The sequence below is a fragment of the Gracilinanus agilis genome, chromosome 1, assembly GCF_016433145.1.
Source record: "Gracilinanus agilis isolate LMUSP501 chromosome 1, AgileGrace, whole genome shotgun sequence".
Taxonomy (NCBI): Eukaryota; Metazoa; Chordata; class Mammalia; order Didelphimorphia; family Didelphidae; genus Gracilinanus; species Gracilinanus agilis.
The window spans coordinates 554,023,743-554,040,022 of NC_058130.1; the positions used below are offsets into that span (position 1 = coordinate 554,023,743).

At 35.4% G+C, this 16,280-nt stretch overlaps 1 protein-coding gene across 1 annotated transcript in view; it reads left to right on the plus strand.

Moving 5' to 3' along the window:
• PTPRM (protein tyrosine phosphatase receptor type M) overlaps positions 1–16,280 on the plus strand; it is a 1,055,867-nt gene that overhangs the window by 701,122 nt on the left and 338,465 nt on the right. The window lies entirely within an intron of this gene.

Genomic DNA, 16,280 nt, shown 5'->3' on the forward strand with positions numbered 1-16,280 from the left:
GAACCAGCTAAGATTAGTTCATTGGTTAGTTGATTCATTCATCTAATGATAATATTTTTGACTCAGATCCTTATATGATGTTATACTTGGAATGTAGAAAAAATTAAGAGAATAGGAGACATGCATTATGGCCCTTTGGTTTAATCAAGATATAGATTAAATATCCGCATTTCTTCAAAGGAAACAGGAGTTAGATTAACAGAGAGGAGAAGGAAGACTATTTTAGCAACAAAACAGATAAAAATGGGTGATATATAATGATATGGCAACTGATTTGGCTGAGGGAAAGGGGTAGGGAACAGTGACCACACAGTAGTAGTAAAGAGAAGAGGTTGAATTGTGTTGCCTGCATCACCCAACCCAAATAGGGAGAATAAAGATGTTTTCTTTTGTGTCCCAGCAAATCTATTAAAATGATCAACTATGCATATCAAAAAGGTACAATTTGAATCTTCCTCAATGGAGACACAAATAAGAAATAATGGTTCCTTTTCTTCCCCTTAGTCTTGAAACAGCATTTTAAGAAAAACCAAGCAAATAAAAATTAACTTACACATAAACTTTTATTTTTGCTTTAGAACTCTATTACTTGAAAGCTCTGTTATTTCATTGATGTCGACATTGTCTGAACCTAGAGAGGGCAATTTCATGAGTTATTCTTGTTGAAAAAAATCATACCTTGATAGTCACGCCTCCTAGAATTTACCCAAACTCGTCCTCAGACAGTGAATGTGAAGCTAGTTTCTGTGCCTATTTTAAATTATGTAGAGATCTTAAAATGATTTGTAAAATGAGATGTATCTCGAAGCTTACAGCTAGTGATTAGAGAAGATACTAAGTTCATTTTCAAAGGTGATATGTATTTAGCAATCAAGGATTATGATAATTATCCAAAGAATTGTTTGATTCCCTATACAACACAGTAACAGTTACTAGATCTCAGGATGAGGGTTAGCATATTGTTGGCAGAGATGGAAATAATTCTTCCCACAACCACCAAGATATTCTTTCCCATGTGGAGTTAATAGTTTAATTGATAAGGCAGAAATACATGAAAAGGACTTGGACAGAATTTTAATTTCTTCATTGGTAAATGCTTCAGTATGTTTAACATAGTCAGGTGGTATTAATAGGAGAACTCTTATTTTTTTTCTTCCCTCTTTGATTCTGATTCACTTGGCTTTCCCCATGGTCTGCCAGGTTATCGTAAGTCTATTTAGGTTTTGAAGAATACTTGTGCTTTCCTACCCTAAGGAAATATATTGCCTTATTTTTCCATCCTCCCACCTCTCCCCTGCTGTAAATACTTCACCTTACTACCTACTCTTTGGATTGGTATTGTGTGAAGCAGTCTAAATCCTGGAGTAGTAACTATCTGATCCAAAGTTTAACAGTCTTCAGAAACTACAGCACCAGCCCATCACACCTTGCCCTTTCACAGGCTTTGGCAAAAGGAGAGACAAGGACAGAAAAAGAAAATTAGAAAACTATTGTTACGGGAAAGAAGAAGTCAAGGCGAATTTCTTAAGGACCATTGAATCTTTGTCAAAACAATGGTATTAGGCTTCTCTTTCAAATCACAAAATAAGCCACTGGGGTTTTGACTTGGTTTTCCCTCATTAACCATACATGTTTAACTTTGGAGATTTTTATGCACTGCCATTTAACAATATTGTTTAAACTTTAGTCTGAGTTGCTGCTAAAAAAGAATAAAATGTGTTTTTAAAGTAGGCATTATGGAAAAATATAACCGTGGTCATCCATAAATTCATACTCCTCTCTTACTCCCTTTTCTTACCTGTGTTTCTTTTCCTCATTCCTCCTCTTCTCATTCTTCTCTTTCTTACTTTTTACCCTTCCTTTTTTCCATATTTTTAATCTTCCAGTTATTCTTCTTTGATTCACCATAAACTATATTTTTGTCTGTTGTTTGTATTGTTTTTCCTTAGTTCTATCCTCATAAGACTGTTACAGAAAATGTGGTTCATGAGACCATTCCTTCTTTTTTCTAGCCATCCCTATCTCCTTTTTTAGCCATTTCTTTTTCTCAAATATCCTCTCCTTACCTCTCCCTGCAACTCAGTTTTAAGTACATATATCATTGACATGCATTTTTAACATAATACAAAGGCAAATGGAACCTATTTACTATTCTACTCATATATCTGCATATGTATACATATATATTTGGAGGAGACACTAAAAAAATCATTGTAAATTACTGCACTTTTGAGGATGTTTGTGTGAGTTGGCATAAGGGGTAGGCAGAAACCACTGATCCAATTGCCCTTGTGACCTAAACTAAATGTTAAACAGCCCTCCAGGGAGAAATCTTGGGTAGATTAATTTATTATTCGACATGGGTCTCATGGGCGGTCACTTAGGTTATGTTATAAATTATGCATGTGTGGAGAGTTGCCTAAGGTAACATATGGTCTTAGTATAACTTTAAAATAAATACTAATAACTTGTATCAGTTTTATATGGTTATCTACCAAATAATCACTTAAAACACCATAGAAGTGATATGCTATAATTTTTACTAGTCTTTGACTAGTATATCTGAATCTTGAACCATAATATCCAGGAGACAAGTCTCCTAGTTCAGTATATTTTATAAATATCTACATTTTTTGGAAATCATCAAACATATGATAGACCTTTTTCTTATTAACTTAATGGTGATTGCAGTCAAATAAATACAAAATTAAGAACATTTTATCCTAATTTCTTAGCCTTTTGCAGAGAAAAAAAAATCACCTACTTCACACATACTAGCAAAAAATGCCTCCCAGAGCTCTACTACCTTTAAGCATGTTTTTATTTCTTTCCTTCTTTCTTTCTTTTACATATTTATGGTCAGTATGTAGAATTTTGGTTCTGCTGATCTTTCTCTGTATTACTTCATTTAGGTCTTTGGATACTTCCTCGTACATTTCATCTGTCATTTTTATGGAACTCTAATATCCCATTTACACTAATAAGCCATAATTTGTTCAGCCATTCTGCTATTATTGAAGATATGGGTTGTTTCTAATTTTAAGATATTATAAATAGAGCAGTTGTCAATGTTTTTATATGGAAGAGTCCTTTTCAATGTTTTAGGATTTGGGCACTTGTAAACAAAATGTTGGGATAAAAACCTCTTAGGTTATTTTTACTCCAATTGCATCCTGCTATACAGGAAGGAAGGAAAGGAAGAATTTTAAAAGCTTTGTTAAGTTTTCTTCATTTTACGCTGCCTACTTCCATATGGAAAGGGAGAAAGGGAGGGAGGAAGGAAGGAAAGAGCAGCTATTAATCATTTCCTATGGGCCTGCACTCTGTACTCCAAAATGTACTAGTTTGCGCTAGTTTGCAGTCTTCCCCATGACGTATGTCCTGTTTTCTTGCCAAACTAAATTTTGTCATTTACGGGTTATTTTTGCTGTTCTGCTAGGTATAATGTTCTATCTTAAGGTTATCTTGATTAGCATTTCTCTGAACATTTTTTCATGAGATTACTAACACTTTGTATTTCATCTTTTGTTAATCATTCATGTCTTTTGACCACTGATCCATTGGAGATTGTGTAAGTAGGCATAAATATGGAGTCTTTGGGGTATTTATAGATTCAGGAAGTCAAAGTATGTGCATTTATTATAAAGGAACCATTTAAAACTATATTGGTAGAAAATAACATTAAGAACAAAAATATTGCTTGAAGATTTGTTGACATTTACTTAGAGGCAACATTGTGGAGTGGAAAAAAGCTAGAAATCAGGTTACTATAATCTTGACCATAATGCTAAGTAGCTCTGTGACTTTAAGAGACATTGATCTTCCCTCTAGGCTTCACTTTCCTCATCTATAAAGTTATGAGTGAGAAAGAAGGGAAGATGTGAATGATCTCTAAGTTTAGCTACATTCTAGCTGTACACTTCTACTTAGAAACAACTGGTTGTGCTTTTATGTCTTATCTCTGGAAGTATCGCAAACATGTCATTTAATGGTTGTCTCTACTTTGAGGTTTAAGCAAAAAGATCTCTTTTATTCAGTATGCAGAGCTATTAATGACGTTGATCACCTTTTATACATTAAATAATTTTCTACTTTTACCAACTACACTTTATATATTTTCTTAGTTCATGTACATAGATAATGGTAACTCATTTGGGAAAGTTTGATGTTAGAGAAGCTAATTGCCTTCCTTTAAAACTTAGTTTATTGCTTTTCCATGCCATGGGTTGTATTTTCACACCAAGGCAGCCTTTTAAAAATGTATACCAGGGCAGCTGGGTAGCTCAGTGGATTGAGAGTCAGGCCTAGAGACCGGAGGTCCTAGGTTCAAATCTGACCCAGACACTTCCCAGCTGTGTGACCCTGGGAAAGTCACTTGACCCCCATTGCCCACCCTTACCACTCTTCCACCAAGGAGCCAAATTGACAAAGAAGTTAAGGGTTTAAAAAAATGTATACCACTGATCAAGAATAAGAACTAGACTAGAGAATATAGATCAGTGTTGGGGAAATACTGGCATACCTAGATGGCTGGCATGTTGCTGGGGGTGGGGTGCAGTGGAGCTGCTTCAGTTGCCCTCTTCCCAGAACCCAGGACATTTTTGTATGCTCTACCCCTCTGCCCAGATGCCCAAAGTGAGCTACGCCTCTCTTCACTTTCTGGGGTAATATGGCAGGGGGATAAAGGGAGTTGCAGCTGCCAGGTAGCTTGATGTTGCAGTTTAGGCACATGAATTTGAAAACCTTTGCCAACCCTGGTATAGATGATTATTTGAACCAATGAAGAGCAAAAAAAAAAATGCACATTGCCCAAAAATAATAAAGCAAACACTTTTCCTACTGAAGAACTGTTAGCTTTATGTCTATATTTGTTAGTTGAAGACTTACCTTATGGCTAGAGGAGAATCATGAATTAAGGTCTCATTTGTAGTTTTATTATGAATCCACATTCATTATTAACTTAAGCAACACTCTGTGTCTTCAAGAGAATTATCTTTCTGTAAAACTGCTAAGTAAAGATGGGACTCTTGTTAGAAAAACTAAAACCTGTGTAATTCACACATAACTGTGTAAGTCAAACCCTTTATCGCATAGATCGATACAATGGAGATAATAACAAAATATGGAGAATTTAGCTTAAAAGGAATCATTTCATGATCCCAGTTGATGAATTTTGTAATGATCCTGCCCTATTTATGAATATTAAACTAATCGGGGCTCTAACCTTATATACAATATCAGACAGTATCATCTTTAACAACTTCTGATTATCTAATATTCATGGTTCTTAATTTCTTATTGTTTAAAGTGTATTTGTTTCATAATTAATTTAACTTCTTAGATTTCTTTCCAAAATTAGTCATATTTTTTTTGATTAAAGATGATAAACATTAAAAGTATATGTCAGAGGAGCAGCTAAGTGACTTAATGGCTAGAGAGCCACGCCTAGAGATGGGGTGTCCTGGGATCAAATATGACCTTAGATGACATTTCCTAGCTGTGTGACCCAAGGCAAGTCACTTTACCCTCAATTGCCTAGCTCTTACCACTCTTCTGTCTTGGAACCGATTCTTAGTATCTATTCTAAGAAAAAATGCATGGGTTAAAATAAAGATATGTGTCAGGCAAAAATAGATGAAAAATAGCTGTCTGTTTTTGCTATTAAGTCACATAGCTTACTTAGATCCTTGAAATTTGCATGCAATATTTTGGGCATTTTTTATCATATTTATGAATTTTATCATATTTCTTCCAGGTGTAATTAAATATATTTATACAAATGAAAACACCTCAGTTTTCATACAGAACAATTTATCTCAATAACACATTTGACAGAATATAGTAAGCAAAGACCAGTGTTCATATGCTGATTAATTATATTTATTGTTGTTTTGAAAATCATTCTATATCTTTTTAGAAGTCTGAGGACATTTCTACTAATTGCATTAATATTCCTGTCTCAACCAATGCCTGGCAGTAAATAGATATTTCTAGAACTTGAAGATTTAAAGAGGAAAAAAAAAGCACAAAAGAGCAATTTTAAGCAGTGGAGGAAGTGGGAAATGAGAGCCTCTCTACTAGTGCAAAAGGGTGCTTACAAATGCAATGGGGTATAATATAGGTAAATGAAACTACTTTAGTTCTCTCACTCTATAGTCCCTGATGCTCTTTTTAAACACATTTTAAGAAGAATACATTCTTAAATTCACCAAATAGGATTAAATATTAAATATTCTCTGGTGTTTAGACAATACTGTTAGCACCAGGAAAACGGCCATGAAAAATGGGAAATATTTCTAAAGGCATCTTGAAACAAGGAAGATAAGAGAGAAAATTTGATGAAAGCCCAGTTTTCAAAGGGATGCCAACAGCATGTAGCTAGAGGCAAGTTGGCATTAACTATAGCCCTTTGCAGGGCCTGTTTATGTGGAGGGTGTGGAAGTTTTTCTCCCATCTAGAGTGAAAGGTATCTCCCTCCTATGAGAAAATTCCTTGGGTCAGTCTCTGTACAAAGTTTCAACCATTTTTCCATTTCAAATTCTTTTTCTCTGAGACTAGACAGAAAATGTTATTACATGGAGAGTCTTTTGAATTTGGATTAATGCTTAGAATGTATTCACTTAATATGCAGCAAAGCTTGGAAACGTCTCTGAAGATTTATTCCCTTGAAAAATTCAATTCATTTCAATTCCACCAACATTGATTAAGTACCTTTTACTCAAGACCCTGCATATGAGAACACCAGAAGGGATGCAAAGAGAGTTATACTAAAGACATTGATCTCATGGAGCTTACAATCCAATAAGCCTACAAAACAAGTAAATAGGATACAAAAGAGAATGAGACAATTTCAGTGGAGAGGTTTAGGCAAATTACTATGACATTTGAGGAGAGAAACCTGGCTTCTCAGGGATGTTGGGAATAAAGAATATAAGAAATTTTAATAGTTCAAAACAGGAGTGAGAAGAAGCAAGTATGGAGGTGGGAGGCTAGTTTATAAAAGTGGACAGAATAATCTAATGTAGTTGAACCATATATTTAGAATGGGAGCAGCTAGACAGTACAGAGGCTATAAAGCCAGGTCTGGAGTCAGTTGAACCTGGGTACAAATCTAGCCTCAGATACTTCCTAGCTGTGTGACCCAGGAAAAGTCACTTACCTCTGATTACCTAACCCTTCCCATTCTTCTATCTTAAGATTGATAATAAGGCAGAAAGTAAAGTTATAAAAAAGGAAGCAAACATATTTAGTATGAGATAAAGCTAGACATAATGTTAGGATCCAAATTTTGAAGGCCACAAATGCCAGTCAGTAATTTGTCATTTAGTTAATGGGAAGCATTTGAAGAAGTGGCATGATCATAATAATCATTAAGAAGGGTTCTTGGGCAAGAGTACATAGAATGCATTGGAGGGGAATAGTCTGGAAGAATAAAAACCAATTAGAAAGTTCTTATTATTTTCTGGAAAAGAAGTAGAGCAGGGAGTAAAAATGTTGCATATGAAAACCCAAGTTCAAATCCTGCCTCAAATATTAGGTGTGTGATCCTGAGCAAGTCACTTAACTTGTTTTCCTCAATTCCTGCATCAATAAAATGGTAATAATAATAGCATGTCTTTCCCACAGTTTTTGTGAGGATCAAATAATATTATATATATATAAACATTTGTATTTATATATATATATATATAGCACTTTTGTTATTAGGTGGCACTATTATTTATTTTATATATATTATTTTATTATATAGCACTATTATTAATTTAGCTAAACTATATTCTCATTAGCTATCAACTTATTGACCTTTTCAAGTAAAGTTAGAAGATTACTCTTTAATAACTATTTTTTAGTAAAACAGTGATAGTTCTTTATAAAAGTTTTAGAAATTCATCCTTTTTAGAAGTTCACTATCTCATGGTCATCATCATAACAATAGCTATCATATATATAGGAAAGGTACAAAACTTTTGTGACAAAGTTTTTTTAAAATATTGTCACAATTGTACACAATAGGACAATTAGATAATACAACAGATGATCTCATTTGAAGCTCATAACTTCCCTGGGAGGTAGGCAATAATATTGCTTCCATTTTACAGAGGAGACTGGAGCAGGCAGTAAGCAGTTGAATTATTTTCCCAGGGTCACCTAGGTAGAAAGTATATGAAACAGAACACCTTTCATAGATATTTTCTAGGATTTTGCCAAGTATGGAAGTCAAGATTACTGGCCTATGATTTACAGATATCATTCTCTTCCTTTTTTGGAAGGGAAAGAGATTTTACTTTCAGACATCCCTTTCTCTCCTGTTCATCACAGTCTTTTATCTGTCAATTTCTTCATTACCTTCATTCAGTTTCTTCAGTACCTTAAGATATATGTAGTTTATTGGAGTTGTTCAGTCATTTTTCAGTCATGACCCATTCTTCATGACCCCATTTGGGGTTTTCTTGGCAGAGATACTGCCATTTTCTTCTTCAGTTCATTTTACAGATGAGAAAACTGAGGCAAACAGGATAAAGTGGTTTTCTCAGTGTCACACACCTACTAAGTGTCTGAGACCAGGTTTGAACACAGGAAGATTAGTCTTTCTGAGTCCAAGACCCTCAGTGATCTATCTAGTGCATCACCTAGCTCTCCCTTTATTGATTGGGTCAGGTACTTGAATTCTCATGATGCTCTCTAATTAACTCTTTACTTATCTGGAGATACCACATGCTCATTACCCATTTTTGATTTCTCCATGGTGGCCTAAACTTCATTATTCTTGGCAAAGAAAATAGACTGCCTTTGTCAGTTAGAATCAGTCCATCCAAGTTGGGCAGCAGTCCTGTCCATTTTGGATGCTTGCCTTCTCGATATAGCTTTCCTCAAAACCTCTTTTTGGAACTGTTTTCAGTTTCCTTCATCAGACTCAGTTACTTCTGAACCTTATCACTACTGACTTAACATTCTCATACCATGCTGTTTTGTTTTTATATTCACCTTCTGTTACCTATCCTTGTTTCCATCTTTTGTGTATATCCTCAAAAAACTTCTGTTTTTCATCTTCATTTGAACTATTTCTCCTTATATCTTTGGAATTTCCTTATGTGTATTCTGAGTTGACTTCCTTTATAGAATCTGAGTCTCTGAGATCCTACTGTACTTTAGAACCTGTTGACATTTCTTCACTAATTTAGATTGTGCCTTTACCTAGATTTCCTTTCCTTCTCTATCATAAACTCTAGGAAAGAATTTTTGCTTTCCTTTAAAGTTGCCTTCATTTCCATCCCTAACAAACAGTTTCTTTTTATTAATGAGAACTAGAATGAGTAGAATTCACTCTTGGTGGCTTTTCAGCCTTTTAAAGGATAAAATTTAATTAAGGAGAACACAAAAAGTCCTCAATGGTTTTACTTTGGAGAGAAAAGAGAGAGACAGAGACAGAGACAAAGAGATAGAGAAAGACAGACAGTGACAGAGTACTCTTTCAGATGCCTAAATAATTGAAATCTCCTTTACTGTTGTATTATGCCTCTCTACCAATTTTATCTGATCTTTTGGTCATCTTCCTCTTTCTGACTACTGTAGATGTTCTGTTTTATACTTCAATGACAAAGTTTCTTGCTTGTTCCTCTGTTGATCTTTAGTACCAACCACCACAGTTTCTTTTGGTTCTGTTTAATTAGAATTTTGCTCCCCAGAACTCTCTTTCCCAGCAGTTCTGGGGAGCAAAATCATAATTACACAGTTCCTGGATTTCCTGACATTAGCATGCCTTCTTATGCTCATATTTCACCACATCCATCATTTCTTTTGAATCAGAAATATGCAGTCAGAGCCACAGTGACACCTATGAGGTCAAAGTTGCCTCCTTTCCTTATTACTATTTCATTTTTTCTTGTGGCCTAAGCTAAGCTGAGTCTGAAGAATACTTTCAACAGATCTTCTCCATTAAAGTGATCTACATTTCCTGGGTGGTCTGTTTGCAATAAAATGGAGGAAAAGGTTTAGAATCATATATTTCATTGAAATCTGAACTAATCTTATCCTAAACCATATGCTGGCATGCTTAATATAGAATGTGTGCATGTATATGTGTATAAACTATAAGAGTTAAAATGGTTTGGCTAAATTTATGAGTTATAAAAGTTTGTTGTGGCCACAATTTATATAAATTACAGTTAAACTATGAGTCAGTAGGCTGTTTAGTAGCTTTATTTACAGCAAGGCATATATATATATATATATGTGTATATATATATATGTGTGTGTGTGTGTGTGTGTGTGTATTTATATATTAAAGTGGGAAATATAGGAAAGAGATAGAAAATATTACCTAGCTAAAATACCCCAAGTCCTAATCCTAGTGCCTCCAGACCACGAATGTGAATCGCACTAGTCCACCAAGAGTGTCTCCAGGCAGGAGTTCCAACCACCAAACACCAACTCTGAAGAGGCTGAGCCATGAAGGACAGTCTCTCATGCCATGGAGGCAAAGAGTCTCACTTGAGTAAGTGTCCTTCTTCAGCCCTAGTTTCCAATGAAAGAAGCCAAATCTTCACCAGAATCCAGAGTCTGGATAAGGAAGCCAAAATCTGAAGAGCCAAAAGATGCTGAAAAACACTGAGAACCTTCAGTGCATAGGAGGCCAAGACTGCCAAGAATGCAGAGTCAAATCTCTCTCAGGCTCCCGCTTATATTCAATTTTCTCTGCCCATCAGCTCTCCTTGTCTCAGGAATTAATCACAGTCTTTCCATTTGCCTAGCACTGCCCAGAGTGGAGCAGTGCTTGAGGCCTTTTAGGGTATGAACTTTCTTTGTTAGTGTCTTATTAAGTATTAAGTAGCGGTAATTTAAGTTCTTGATTGATTAACTTAAAATAGACAAAGGGAATAAAAATTCTCTTTCACAACACAAATATTAATCTATCAACCAGTTATTCCCCAATTATCAACTAAAGAATGCTTCTGTTGTTGCTTCTGTTCTCAGTTTACTGGCTTTCTTGTTTCACTAACTACCCACATTAAGAGTTCCCTAAGAAAGTGTTCAAAGATTAGGCTTGGGAACAAAACAGTATGTCAAAGTACCTATTTATCACTTTCCCAAACTCTACAAACCACTTTTATCTGTTAACAGCCACTAAGGAAGACAGAAACCATCCATTAAATCAGTAGACCATCACTTCTCAGAAGTGTCAACATGAGCTCAATTTGCTAGTTTAATGATACTTGAAGGTCATTAGCTATGTTACATACACACACATGTGAAACATCTATCAGGTTCATTATTCTTTGTGTATTTCTTAATGACAGTAAGTAGAAAAGGGAAATAAAATTCAACAAGGGGAGGATTACTTTTGAATATTTTGAAATATTTCATTCCCAACTCTTACTAGTGATCTAAAAACAATCATTTTGAAATATTTCACTCCCAAGTCTTACTAGTGATCTAAAAACAATCTATTCTCCTTCCTAAGCAATTGCAGAGGGTGAAGTTCAAGGATTAGAGGGTGAGGAGGTGACTAGAGAAGTGGAAGCAGGTCTATTTCCATTAATCATTGATGAACATAGTGTGTATAGTTTTCCTTATATTAGGTATGCAATTATTTTCAGATGCATTTCTTCTTATGTCCAAGTCATTTTTTTACTTTCTCAATCACTTGCCACTCATTATATTGTGTTAGGGTCTCAGTTCTTTGCAAATTTTCAGGCAATAATATCAGACTTTACTTTTTATTTCATCTCTGTCACCACTACCTACATATTCCAGCTCTCCTGACACAAGTAGTTCTCATAGCTATGCTTTAGTAACCACTTTTTCTTTCTTCTCCTGGGCATGCTTCCCACCATCTTATATATAAGTCCAAAGCAAAAGTTAAAGCATTTGATGGACCTTGCTCTCTGAAAAGTTCTGTAGGAGCGAGTTGGGAACATAGCCTTATTGTCAGTTTCCTCCAAAACCTGCCTTATAGGGCATCTCTGTATTTTCAGATGTACTACTTTCAGTTCGTGAATATACTAGAAATTCTGCTTGATGCAATTTAGTTCTTTTTTTAAAACACACCTCAATAGACAATAACTAATTTAAATAATATGTTTCACTTACCTGAAGACAATGAAAGAGCCTCTGTAACATGTCAAAACAAGTATTTGTATGTTCATATATTTCTATATATATGCTGTGCTCCTATTTACAAAATCTAAAAAAATGAATTAGTCATATGAAATGTATTGTGTGGTGTGAAAAAATAGGCTTTAATGGCAAACAGGAAATAAAAAGAATGAATAGAAAAAGGGGATCAGACGTTTCAAGCTCAAGCTTTCTTTGTTAGTCTAGATTGGATGTAAGCCAAGGTCCCCACTCTCAGCTTAATGAGGGAGATGTGAAATCTCATCCTTTGAAAGAAGCTCAGTTCTCATCCCTAAAGCAAAAGGAACATTGCTTATGCCACTTTTACTCATAGTAAGAAAGTCAAGTTTCTTCTATATAGTAGCGAGGCATAATTGACAATAGGACATCTAAGTGGTAGAGTGGATAGAGTGCTGGACCTGGAATAACTAAGTTCAAATCTCACCTCAGACACAACCTATGTGACCTTAGGTAAGTCATTTAATGTCATCTGTCTTGGTTTCCCTATCTGAAAAGGGAGAGCGTAATAGACCTTTCAGAGTTGTGAGGATAGAGATAATATTTGTAGAGCACTTTGTAAACCTTAAAGCACTAAGTAAGTGCTAGTTGTTAAGGGGTGAGGAGTGGGGGTGGGGTCAGGAGACAGACAAGCAATCAGTGAATATACTTCCCTCTCCTTTAAGTGAAACTTGAACTGTCTTCCTTTAAGTGAAATTTGAACTGTCTTCCCATCTATACCATTAGTATTGTGTCATAATGTATACCTAGAACAGGAGACTTCAGTTGACCAATGAGATGGACATAGCTTATGAGTAAACCTTAAACACTATATGAATGCTAGCTACTTTTAATGGCCAGCTTATTTCCCCTGTGCTACGCAGAATGCCAGATTTGGAAGAAACCTCAGAAAATTCCTTTTGAGGTATGCATTACTTGTGCAGCAACATAAATAATACTTAAGTATCTGTGGTGATGGGGAGAGAACTCAGGACGTTAACAGAGTAAAACATTCCATTTTCCACTAGCTAGGTTCTTCCCTTATATTGAGCTGAAATCTACCTTTCCTCTAATTGCCATTCATTAGTTCTGGTTCTGCCCCCTGGGAACACACAGAATTAATCTTTTTTTTTTTCTGCTTGATAGCCCTTCAAATACTTGAAGATTGTGGGCATGCTGAAAGTCATCCCCAGGCTCAGTATTCCCAGACCTTTCAGTATATTGATATGACTTTTAAGTTCCCTCACCTAGCTCTTCTCCTCTAGATGTGTACCATTTTGTTGATACTACCAGTATTTTTGTTTTATAAAACACATTACCTCTAGCTTAAAATCAATACTGTGTATTGGTTCTAAAGGCAGAAAAACAGTAAGGTCTAGGCAGTGGGGGTTAAGTGACTTTCCCAGGGTCACACAGTGATTGTTGATGTCAGTCTTAGGGTAGGGTATGCAGACTGATCAAAATGTTTGACATCTTTTATTCTAGATATAACACAGCCAAATTGTATTAGCCTGAAGTGGTGCATTTCATAAAGCAAGTCCAGACACCTAGAAGTTCAAATTAATGAACCCCATATTTATTCATTAATCTATTGATTAATAAATGTACCTACTGACCAGGACAGACTTTCTTAGTGAAAGCTGAGCTGGACTGAAGTTACAATGCAGATTTTATAGGGTGCAAGATACAAAGCAAACAATGTTCATTAATAAGACGTAACCTTGATGAAGCAAGCAAACCTTATCATCTAGAAGCTATACTCATCATTAGCATAGGGGTACAGGACATTCCATTGTATATCTTATCCTAGACTGGCTGCTTATTAATAAGGGAGTTATTTTCTCATGGATCCTGACTGTATGTTATTTTGGTTCTGAGCTGACTGCCCTTCACGGGAAAGCTTATTTCTGATTTCTACTTTCCCCAGGGAGAAACAGGTTTTCTATTCAGTAACTTAGTTTACCTCATTTTGAGCCTTTTAGGCAGTCATATTCACTTTAATTAAACAAGCATTTGTTATCTTCCCTCTAGAAATCATTGGACCAAACACTGAAAGAAAAAGGCAAAGTAAAACATAGTTCCTGTTTTCATTGAGTTTACCATCTAGCAAGAGGTTGTGATCTGTTTATATGTAGCTGCAATGCAAAATGATAATTAAGTGCTAAACAATAGTACAAAATGCTACATTTGGTTTGAGGAGGGAAATATTAATTGTGACTGGAGGAGATCAGGGAAGAGTTTGAGGGGAGTTGATACAGAGCTTGGTCTTTAAATATGTGTGGGATTTCAAAAGTAAGAAGGAGAACTTCCCTGATATTAGGAGTTGTGTGGAATTATCAGGCATATCTAAAAGAATAGTCCAGTTCATCCGGGACAGTAATGTAGAAAAGATAGGGTGGTGCTAAATAATCAAAGTAAGGGTCTTGAATGCTACGCTAAGTAATTTAGATTTTATTCAGTAGCCAATAGGAAACTGTTGCTTAATTTTGAGCACGTCAGGACTACATATAAAAGAAAAGGGCCTACCTGTCCCAAAATATTTTAGCAGCTCTTTTTTTTGTAGTGGAAAAGAATTGGAAACCAAGGAGTTATCTGTCACTTGGGGAATGGATGAATAAGTTGTGGTGTATGGTTGTAAAGGAATACTATTTTACCATAAGAAATGATGAATAGAATGAATTCAGAAAAACCTGGAAATGCTTATACAAACCGATGCAAAGTGAAGTAATCAGAGGCAGGAGAGAATATATACAATAACATAAATATTAGATGATGATCAATTGTGAAGGATTAAACTATCATCAGCAAAAGATATTTCTGGATCCTAAAATGTCAGAAAACAATTGTCAAAAATTGTTCCTTAGGTCTTGATCAATGACACATGTTAAAACCAGTGGAAATGTGCATCAGCCATGAGGGGGGTTTGGGGGGAGTTCAGGGGTGAAGGGGAAAGTAAGAGCATTAATTATGTAACCATTTTAACTTTTCTAAAAAATAAATATTAGTAAATGTTAAAAATTGCTCCTACCTGTAACCGAAAGATCAGTTTTTAAAAGACTGTGTATAATTTGACACTATGTGGAAATTATATGAAGAATATATTGGAGGATGCAAAGACTTGCCATAGAAAAATCCATTAGAAGGCTATTCTTTTACTGGGAAATGAGGGTCTTTTATGAGAGAATGGATACTCCCCTGCATTAGCCATTTCTCTCTCTTCTATATTAACTCTTTGTTGATACAGTTCAACTCTACACTGTCCTACAGTCTTGAATCTCTAGCTCCTTTATCATTGCTGATTCTTGCCAGCCATCTTCAGACATGTATCTCTTACATCATTCATCACCTTCAAACCTACACATATGCTCCTAAGATATAATTTATGTAATTCAACTTAAACTAGGCTTTGGTTGTTGCTGGGCAATCTTATTTTACCTTCCTTATCAAGTTACTATCTCATTCTCCACAATGGTTCTTCCAAGCTTTTCATCCCTCCACACGCTTCCCATTGCTCCCCTCCCCCTTTCTCTCAGCTGAGAGCCTTGTGTCATATTTTATAGCAAAAAACTTAAGCTATTCACCATGCACTTCATCTTCTCCCCTCCTTCTCAATTCCTATCACTCAGATGCCTTCTGCCATTTTCTTCTTCACCCCTGTTTCACATAATGAAGTCATACTCTTTACAAAGACCAACCTGATTGTTCAAGTGATCCAATTTCATACTATCTCCTCCAGCATATAGCTCAATCTTTCATCCCCATCTTTCACTTATTTTCAATCTCTACCTCTCTACTGGCTAGAAAGATATCCATGTCCCTATAATGAAAACAAAATCCTAACTTGATCCTTCCATTCCTGATATTGTTTTATTTCTCTTCTGCCATTTATATTATAACCCTCAGATGGGCTTTCTACAGTAGACGCCTCCACTTCCTCTCCTCTCACATTCTTCTTACCCTCTTACACGGTAGCTTCTGATGTTACCATTCCACAAAACTTCAATTTTTAAAGTTACTAACAGTCTCTTCATTGCCAAATCCAGTGGTATTTTCTCAATCCTCATTCTTTTTCATCTCTCTGCAGCCTTTGACACTTGATTAATCTCTCTTTGACACTCACTTCTCTCAAGGTTTTTAAGATACCACTCTCTCCTGGTTTTCCTCTTACT